A 10071-nucleotide genomic window follows, 5' to 3' on the forward strand; every position below is an offset into this window, starting at 1 on the left:
TCCCCAGGCCCAGCATTTGTTTTGATGTAAAATATATTCCTTACAGATCCAGATTATGTGCTATGATGATCAGGTTGTTTGAGACAGGATCTTGGGTAGCCCATACTTGCCTCAAATTTTGGTCCTCCTGCCCCACCTTCCAAGAGCTGGAATTACAGATACCTATCTCCTTTGTTTTTCTTACAGTTGATTTCTTTTATGCTTTCATTATCTGCCTTGTCCAATTGTCTTGGCCAGGGTTTCTATTGTTGTAAACAGACACCATGACCACAGCAACTCTTATAAAGGAAAACATTTAGTTGAGGTGCTGGCTTACAGTTTCAGAAATTTAGTCCATTATCATCATGGCAGGGATGTTGAAGGCTGGGAGTATGGTGATGTGCAGGCAGACATGAGGCTGGAGTATTCTACATCTTGATCCAAAGGCAACAGGCAGTGAACTGAGACACTGGGGGTGGCTTGAGCATATATGAGACCTCAAAGCCCCCTCCACAGTGACACAATTCCTCCAACAAGGCCATTCCTACTCTGGTGACATTTGATATTTTTTGAGGTGTTTATCTTTGTAGATAAGAGGGCACCAGCTCTCATTGCAGGTGGTTGTGAGCCACCATGTGGTTGCTGGGAATTGAACTCAGGACCTCTGGAAGAGCAGTTTGTGCTCTTAACCATTGAGCCATCTCTCCAGCATGACATTATTCTTTTGCTTTGTACCTTTACATGCATAAGTTCTTCTCTGATCTAGTGTAGTTGGGGTTCTAAATACTTCCTATACTTGGGTATCCATTTTTCCCTAGGCCTAGAAAATTTCTGATACAATTTTAGGAAACTAATGCTCTATTTCTTCAGTGTTTACTTTAGCTCATTTGTCTGTCTAGTGGATTATCAGGTATGCTCTTTTGATTTTATCCTAAAGTTCTTTGACATAGTGGTCCTGCTTACTTAAATTCTTCCCTTATTTATGTCTGTGGTATTTCATCAACCACGTCCATAATACCTGATATTTAGTCTTTTGTTAGAGCAAGACTATTGATGCTTTTCAATGTGGTTTTTGAGTCATTGAATTTTAAATTTCCAATGTTTTTGTTTCTTTCCAAATCTCAATTTCTGTGCTTACGTTTTTGTAGCATGAATCTTAAAAGTTCTTATTAATAAAATCAAACCTGAGCCAGGTACTGGGGTGAACACTGGAAGATCAGAGAGACAGAACAAGCCACAGCTAACCTCACCTGGCCAACTTCTCAGCTGATCTTGTTTCCTCAGACTGGAAGCATCTGTGTCATATCCAAATGGCTCTCAGCTGAACTGTGCTGCTCGAGAAAGCCTGAAAGCTTAAGCAGCCAAATGTTGCTGGCTTCTGGTCTTCACGCCTTATATATCTTTCGGCCTTCTGCCATCACTCCCTGGGATTAAAGGCTCACTTTCTGGGATTAAAGGCGTGAATCACCATGCTTGGCTGTATCCTTGTGGCCTTGAACTCACAGAGTACGAGGGACTTCTGTCTCTGGAATGCTAGGATTAAAGGTGTGTGTGCCACTATTTTCTAGCCTTTGTATCTAGTGGCTGTTCTGTCTCTGACCCCAGATAAGTTTATTAGGGTACATAATATTTTGGGGAACACAATGCCACCACACTTTCTTTTTAATCCCCATTGTTGTTTTTTTCTCATTCTTTCCCCCCTGTCTTTCCTTTCCAGGTCTTGGATTGAACTGATATTGTTTGGATCTATGTGGCCAGTCACCATATTTACTAGTAAACTTTTGAAATTTTCATCTGGCATTTTAGCCTTTTCGTTATCTTTGAATTCAGCAATTGAAGAGCTATAGGTCTTGGAGGAGTGAGGTTGTTTTGCTTTACCATATCTCTTGCATTTCTGTAATGCAATTTGTTCATCTGTTTGGTTTGGATGCTTCTTTAGATTTTATTTAGGGACCATCACATTGAGTATTGTACTTGATCTCTATGTGTGTGTATGTGTATGCATGTGTGCATGTTTATGTATGTGTGCACACATTTGGAGGTCAAGAGACCAATGTTGGGTGTCTTTCTTACATACTTTCCACCTTATTTTTTGAGACACGGTCTCTTCCTGAATGTGGAGCTGAGTAATTCAGTTAGATTGTCTGTTGAGCAAGCCAGGGATCCTGTGGCTTTGTCTCACCAGCACTGTTACAGATACGTGTTGCTGTACCCTATTTTTTTTTTTTTTTTTTTTGTGGGTAATGGTGTTCCAAACTCAGGTACTCATGCTAAGGAGGGAATTTTATTGACTGAGCCATCTCTTTAGCTCCAAGCATTGTACTCTTGAGTCCTCATTCTCTGGTATCATGAGATGAGGAGAAAACAAAGTTTTACAACATCAAGGACATTAAATCACACTGCATATTTAAAGTTGACTGAAGCCTATTAATATGTAACCAATGACCATAAACCAAAACTATGGAAAAACCTAATGTTTTCTGTAATGTGACATGTGTTATAAAATTAAAAATTACTTAGGACAAATGTGAACATAGTAAGTGAACAAGACAAAGGAAGTAGATGGGGAATTGGAAAGATAAAAGAGAAGTAAGGTCAAGTAAATGAAGGAAATATTAAAAAAAAGAAAAACAATGGTGATACCCAGCACTTGACCCTGCACAATACAATATCAGCCTGCCAGGTAAGATATGACTGCGGATGTAATTGTGACATGGATGTTATGGGGATAACCAACCAATTTACAACTGAATTGGAGGCTGACTCCACAGGAGGGAATTAATGACTCTTACAGTAAACCTGGTCAAAAATCTATGGCTGAGGAAGACACAGCACCTAGCAGGGACAAACTATTGTTATTTTGATAAGTGGTCTTGTTGTCAAACTGCCTTCTGAATACTGGTTTACATCTGTATATTTGTGCTGCTCTAGGTCTTTGTCAGAGAAGTTTCTTCTTGCAGTGGACAGTGGTTAATGCAGAGACTCGTAACTTGTCAAACTGTTGATAGTAAGTGAACGTGAGTGCTCAGCCTTAGGTGAGACATCTGTGTCAACCTCTCCCCACCACCTGAAGGTTTAGAGAGGATCACAGAAAAGGGGTCAGGAAGAATATAAGAGCCAGAGGATAGACATGAGTGGTGAAAAAATGCTATCTTCTGGATATGACATGAGTATTACATACATGAACTCACAGTGCTGTGGTTACTTGCACAAGCCCTGCATGTGACCATGACAGTTAAAATACCAACATGCCTTTTGCCCTAGCTCTCCAGAGGCAGAGGCAGGCAGAGCTACCTGACTTTGAGGCTAGCCTGGTCTACAAAGTGAGTTCCAGGACAGCCAGGGCTCCATAGAGAAACCCTGTCTCAAAAAACCAGTAAGTAAGTAAGTAAGTAAGTAAGTAAGTAAGTAAGTAAGTAAGTAAGTAAGTAAGTAAGTAAGTAAGTAAGTAAGTAAATAAAAGCCAACATGGATGGGGGAAGAGTGTCTGAGGGCCCTGTCTGAGGGCCTATTGGCAGTTGACGGCTTCTGGGAGAGGGAAAGTCACTTTTCCTTTGGGGTGTGGGCATTCGTATATTTATTAGTCTTGACGCAGTGGATGGCAAAACACCGATGTGCTTATGGGCAGCACCAATTGGACTCAATGGGTTACATTCAAATGCGAAAGGGACAAGAAGGTGGGGGACAGATGTGCTTAGGGCACCAAGGGATAGTCAGAAGAGGGGGTAGGGGGTGGATATCATCAAGCTGCATTATATAAAATGTAAGATAGGTTCAGCCGGGCAGTGGTGGCACATGCCTTTAATCTCAGCACTCAGGAGGCAGAGCCAGGCAGATCTCTGGGTTTGTGCCAGTGTGGTCTACAGAGTGAGATTTAGGACAGGCACGAAAACAACATGGAGAAATCCTGTCCCTCGAAAAACAAAAACAAACACAAACAAACAAACAAACAAAAGTAAGATATTTTCAAAGAATAAATTTAAAATGTTATGATGGGGAAGGTAAAAGAGGAAGATATTAGAAAATAAAAAAAAGAAAAAGAAATAGTTCCCAGTAATGAGAAAGTTCAAATCCAAAATTAGACAAACGTTAGAAGGAAAAAACAAAAATAAAAGATTGTTTTAAAACAGCTACCACCACCACAGGCAAGCAGGCAAGCAAACAAACAAAAAAAACTGACCTATTAAGTATAGAAAGAAAGTTTGAATTCACTCTCCCAGACTCCTCCCTGTCCCCCGTTCTCAGACCCTTCCTCCCTTAAGTCAGTTTTCAAATGAGGGGTTCCCTCTCAAGATGGTGGAGCCCCTGCATTCCTCAGTCACGGTGACTTGCACTGGTTTGGAAGCTTGTGAGGCTTTGGGCTTGTCCTGAGTGTAGGACTCTAGGTCTCCTCTCACAGGGCTGCCTGCCTTCGGGGTGGTGGCCCCTCACAGCTGCAAGTCCTCCACCTGGAAGCCATGCGCGGAGGGACTGGTTTGCTAGCTTCTGCTTTGGCGCTTGCCATCTTTTCAAGGATCCTGTCACTACCCCTGTGAGTTTCCGACCCTTGTCTTCTCTTTCTCTTTCTGTCACGAGGCCCTTTCTCTCTCTCCTCTCTTCCTCTTTCTGAGACAGGATCTCACTATGTCGCCCTGGATAGCCTGGAACTTGCTTTATAGACCAGGGTGGTCTGGAACTCACAGAGACCTGCCTGCCTCTGCCTCCAGAGAACTGTGTGGGGACTCAAGGCGTAGGGTGGGACACTTGGCAAACCACCCCCCACGCCCCTCCCCATTTCTCCTCTCTTTGACAGAGTTACAAGGAAGCAGCTTTTTGTCTGCCATATTACCCAAAAGCCTCTCTGTTAGGTTTTCCTTTCACTCCCTCTACTTTGAGACAACTTAATGTTTTTTGTTCTGTTTTTTATTTTTTTGTGGAAGAAAGACTTTTTCCTTACATAGATATTCTCCATATCACCCAAATATATGATAGATGTGGAGGAGGAGTGGGTTTCTGTGGCTTTTTCAATTTCATGTGGTTTAATTCTGGAAATTTTTCCTTCTAGTTTTCTCTTTCAATTCTGTTTTTCAATTGTCACCTTAAGTTTTGACTTCTGTTTTGCACACAATGGTTTTAATGTCTACCATTCTTTTCCACGTGAACATTCTGTCTCAGTTTCTTTCCCACTAGCCATAATGCAGTTAGGACGTCACTTTTACTTAAACATTTATGCTGGTGTAAGCTCTTTGGTTAGTGCTGCTGGCAGTTGTATCCCATTCTCAGAAGAGTTCTTGCTTTTCTTTGTTTACTTGGTCAGCCATAAAAGGCAGGGATTTTAGGAACCTGAACTTTCTGAAGCGTATTTGTACTGTCCTAGAGAGCAAGCACCCATCAGCCTTGAGGATGTGGACCAAGTTTAGGACAGTAGGCATTGCTAAAACCCTCTTTTCTTTCTCTCTCATTTTCTCCCATGCCCTGGCGTGGTATGAAGCCATGACTGCTTTACTGGGGAAGAAAACTCGGAAATATTCAGAAAGACATAGGAGGGAAATTATAAATTAATATGATTAGGACACAAGCTTACATAAGTTGCACTGTGTTGCTTTAAGGAATGGAGAGCACAGTGGATCGACTTCAACAAAGCTTATGACAACCAGAGATTTTCATTCAGAATATGGAGCTTGGCGTAAGTAGTACCATGGGTTGGATAGGGGAAGATAATGAGTCGGATTACTTGTTGTACAGGGTAGCAATGAGAAAGTTTAATACAGTGGCCACAGGAGAGGCCAATGTTTGTTTTCATCTGTGGTCATTTTCACTTTTGGCTACAGAAATGAGAAACTTACTTGCACGGCAGTGCAAGATGATGCTTGACCAAACACTAGTGCTCCAGAGGCCTGGTCCCCAGGCTTGATGGTCATATTGATAGCTTGTCTTCTCTTTCTCTTTTTATAATGAGGCTGACTCCACAGGAGGGAATTCATGTCTCTTATAGAAAACCTGGTCAATAATCTATGGCTGAGGAATTATCTCTGTAACTTATTACCATTGCTGAAAATCCATTTTTTTTTTAAATCAAAACCCATTCAGTGCAAGACCCAAGACTGATGCTAAAAACAGACAGATGGTAACATGCATGGAGAGTAATTTATTAGTGCAAGACGTTGAAACCTCTACATCAGGCAAGGAAAAGTCAGTTTATCCGTGAGAACCAATGGGGAGCAGGAAGAGCCATTTCAAGGTGTTAAAGCACACTTAGCTGCAACTTCTCCCTGGAAATAAATAGGAAGCAAGAGAAGCAAGGTGAGGAGAGTCAGGCAACTCCAGGAGAAGAAATGTTAACAAACCAGTGCTCCATGTTAGAGGACTTTGGAAAGACCCGCAAAGTGTGCTTGGGGGAAATACTGAATTGTTCTGGGAAACTACATCAAATAATGCATATTAACGGAAACTCTTCCCAAATTCAGGCAAATACACTCTGAGTGGACTCAGGTGTGGCTCAAGTCCCTATGTCTCTGTGATCAGCAGGGGACAAACTGGGTCATGATTCCCCAGGTGTAACAACTTCTGATGATTTAGAATTGTGAACTCTACTTTCATTCCAGTGGGGTAGCCAGAGGGGACAAGGGCAGAAGTGGGTAAGGAGGATCGGAAACAGGAGGTTCGCAGGCTTCTGGCAGGGCCAGCAAAGGGCAGAGAAATGCATCCTGCCAGGATTTTGCTCTTAAGGAGGTTGTCTCAGCTTCCTCCCTCCGTCAGTGTGATTTTCATCCACCAACACTCTCCACAGCACCAATCGAGATAAAATCCTCTCATCATGCAGTTGTCCACTTAGCAAAGCTCCCAGTAGATTGACAATAGAGTTATCCCCGAATCCTCCCTTCGTAGGGCCCATTTCATTTTGTTAGGATGCCATGAGAGTGCTGCATCTAGGGTGGAACTCTAGAAGGAGGCACTTATCCCAGGCACTGTTATAACTGAGTTCAACTCAGCAGTGGATTCCTGAACCAACCTATCACTGATGACTCTAATTCCCCTGCTTCACCCCATCCATGTGTTCCCTACAGAATGTCAGGACAACTTCATTTGTGGCCTTCTGAGTATAGAAAGCAAAATGAACATACCAATATGGCTGTTATTCCCCCTTTCTCTATAACATTCAAGTTCTCGTCTACACATCTCTTCACTTCTAGTTTTGCTTCCACAGCCTCTGGAGGTGCACCATATTTCTGAAGTTCCGCCTCCAGTTGTGCCTCGGTCCCCATTATGAAGATGGTGCTTTCACGCATAACAGCTTCACAGACTTTAGCATTAGCTGGAAAATGTGAGGAGGAAGAAGTCAGTTAATCAAAGTTACTTTTCATTTTTAATTAATTCTTTTTGCATGTGTCTCTCTGACTTAAGTCTTCAGACTGGACAGGATAACCAGTATTATGGCTCACCCCTGTGATGTCTCTGAAGCAAGGCAGCATGACGTCCTCATGATCACACAGCAAGAGACTAAAGAAAGATTATTATTGACACTCTCTGTTTCTGTGTTTTAATCTGCATTTACAACTCTCCAAGCTTCTATGGCTTGCTGAAATTCCCTTTTCTAGTATTAAAAGTTGGAGGTTTGACTGCATCTGGAGTAGCATTTTCATGATTCTTAGATAGTTGAAAAAAGGAATTTTTGAGTCATCCTAACTTTGACATGAATAACAGAGTTAGAATTTTACAAGAGATGGGAAAAGTAAAAACCAAGCAGACTGCTTCTCTGTAGGAAAGGTGAGATTTTGGAATTGATGGAATTAGGTCACAACATCAAGTACAGTCCACGGTAAAAAGCTAAGGTGGCAAGAGTTGATGAGTTTTTGGTTGTTGTTGTTTGTATATTTGTTTGTTTGGAGACAGGGTTTCTCTGTGGAGCCTTGGCTGTCCTGGAACTCGAACTGTAGACTCAGAGATCTGCCTGCCTCTGCTCCTGAATGCTGGGAATAAAGGCACGTGCCAGCACCACCTGGCTGAGGTGATCCATTTGGATACACACCAGAGTATATCTGGGAACTGGGAAAAGCTTTGCCTTTCCACAGTGATGCTCAGATTTACTTCTAGGAAAGTGACAGGGAAGCGGACACCCACCTTATGGTTCTAAAGATCGATGATGAATGTTTGAGTAGAACTGAAGAAATCACCTTTCCTAATTCAGGTTCTACACTCCCTTCAAGACTCTTTAAAGACAAAACAAAACAAAAAACCCTACAAATCTCCAGAGGTGGCCTGGGCTGGCCTCAGACCAGTTTCTCATGTTTCAGCTTCACTTAGCTTGGATCACAGGGATGTGCCACCAGACCCAGTTTTCCCAAGGACAAGACAATGCTAGCCTTAGGGGGTGCCTAAAGTGTCTGATGTGTGATGTGTGGTCTCAAGCAGATTCCATCCGACTGGAGGGACATGTAGGCTTTCAGATGAGGGGCAGTAAGGCAGGCAGGAGGGGATGCAGAAAGGAAAGAGGGTAACACCCATGAAATTTGGTTCCTTTTGAAGGTACAGAGTATGTAGGAAGGTTCTGTTTACACACAAATGGATGATTTGCAAAAAATTAGTTAATTTTAGAAAAATGGACATCTTAGTGGTAATGACTGCACCGTTTCTATATCTTTTATTGGTGGGATCCCCCAGAAAACCAAATGGACCGACTACAAGAGCCTGTTTATCCTCAGTCTGGTGGAGGGATTTGAGATGTATTACTCACAGACTTGAAAAATACTGTGGAACAGAGCTCTCTCAAGTCACCTTCCCAGATACAAAGACAACAAACTGAAAAATAGCACAACCAACAAAATCCCTGTAATAAAATCATTTCCTGAACTCTGTTGATAATGGCCTTTTTGTCCCCCTCACCCCCCACCAAGCTGCTGAGGAAGGAGAAAATTAGTTGAATGTATCTGGGCTTTTAGGAGGTTGGAAGAAATTTCAGATTGTCTTTCCCTGTCCTCAACCTTATCACACATACATTTACTAACTGCTCAAAGAGGTAAACTTACCAGGAGCTGTGGCTGAATTGATCATAAATGATACTTACCTTCATAGCAACAGAGAGCCAGGGTGAGCAGCAGAAAACACAGGACCAGCCTCATGGTGCTCAGTTTGGTTTGAGACTTCAAAAAGGGCGAGCAAATGGACTCTACCAGAGCCATGGGGACCCGGCATATTTATACCTGGTGAGACTTACTGGTCCCGCCCTTCAAGCACATGGCAGCTCATGAGGCCTGGTTTAGGCCCTCCTTCTTCATCACTGAGGACTGATCCCCTCACCTCCCTCCATCCCGTTGGGCTGGAGCCCAGGAAAACAGCCTCACAGGAACATCACTGTTCCTTTAGGTGACCTTTCACATTCCCCAGGAAGCAATTTGTGAAGTTTCAGTTTACTTTTGAGCTTTTGATTATTACACTTGAGTTCTCTCCTTCTCAACAGACACAAGAGGCTTCTTGACAACAGAATGACATTCTCTAGGGCACAGAACCTCCAAACACCAGCTCTGGAAATGAGAGCTTTGCATTTGGACCTTGCCAACACTCATCCAAATCCTAGCATATAACTGCATCAGAAGATCAGGAAGATCTGAAAGAAGAAACCTCAATGCACTGGAAACAAAAATAAAATAAACTCCCAGTTAGTTAAGTAAGGAAACACGGAATAAGAGAAAGCAAAAAATGTAGAGTAGAAAGCATAGAAAAAAACAATGAAACAAAGACAGTTTTTTAAAACTATGAACTAGACAAATGCACATCTAGACTAATGTAGAAAAAGTGGAAAAAATCTGAAAGAAAATATGAAATGAAAAGAGAGCCATTACCAATTATACCATAGAAAGAATAAAAAAGGGTTGTCAGGGGTCCTTATGTTCAACTTCATGCCAACATATGTGATAACACAGAATACACGAGCCATTTCTGAATACATATTTTATCAAGATGGAATTATGAAAAATTTTAAAAACCTGAATAGACAACAATTTGTGATTGGAATATATGTGTAACAAAAAATTCCAAAACCAAGAATAATAACACCAGAACAAAATGGCTTTACTACTGAATTCTATCAAACCTTTAGAGAACTAAGATTATTTA

Source organism: Peromyscus maniculatus, chromosome 1 (genome assembly GCF_049852395.1).
Source record: "Peromyscus maniculatus bairdii isolate BWxNUB_F1_BW_parent chromosome 1, HU_Pman_BW_mat_3.1, whole genome shotgun sequence".
NCBI classification, from domain to species: domain Eukaryota; kingdom Metazoa; phylum Chordata; class Mammalia; order Rodentia; family Cricetidae; genus Peromyscus; species Peromyscus maniculatus.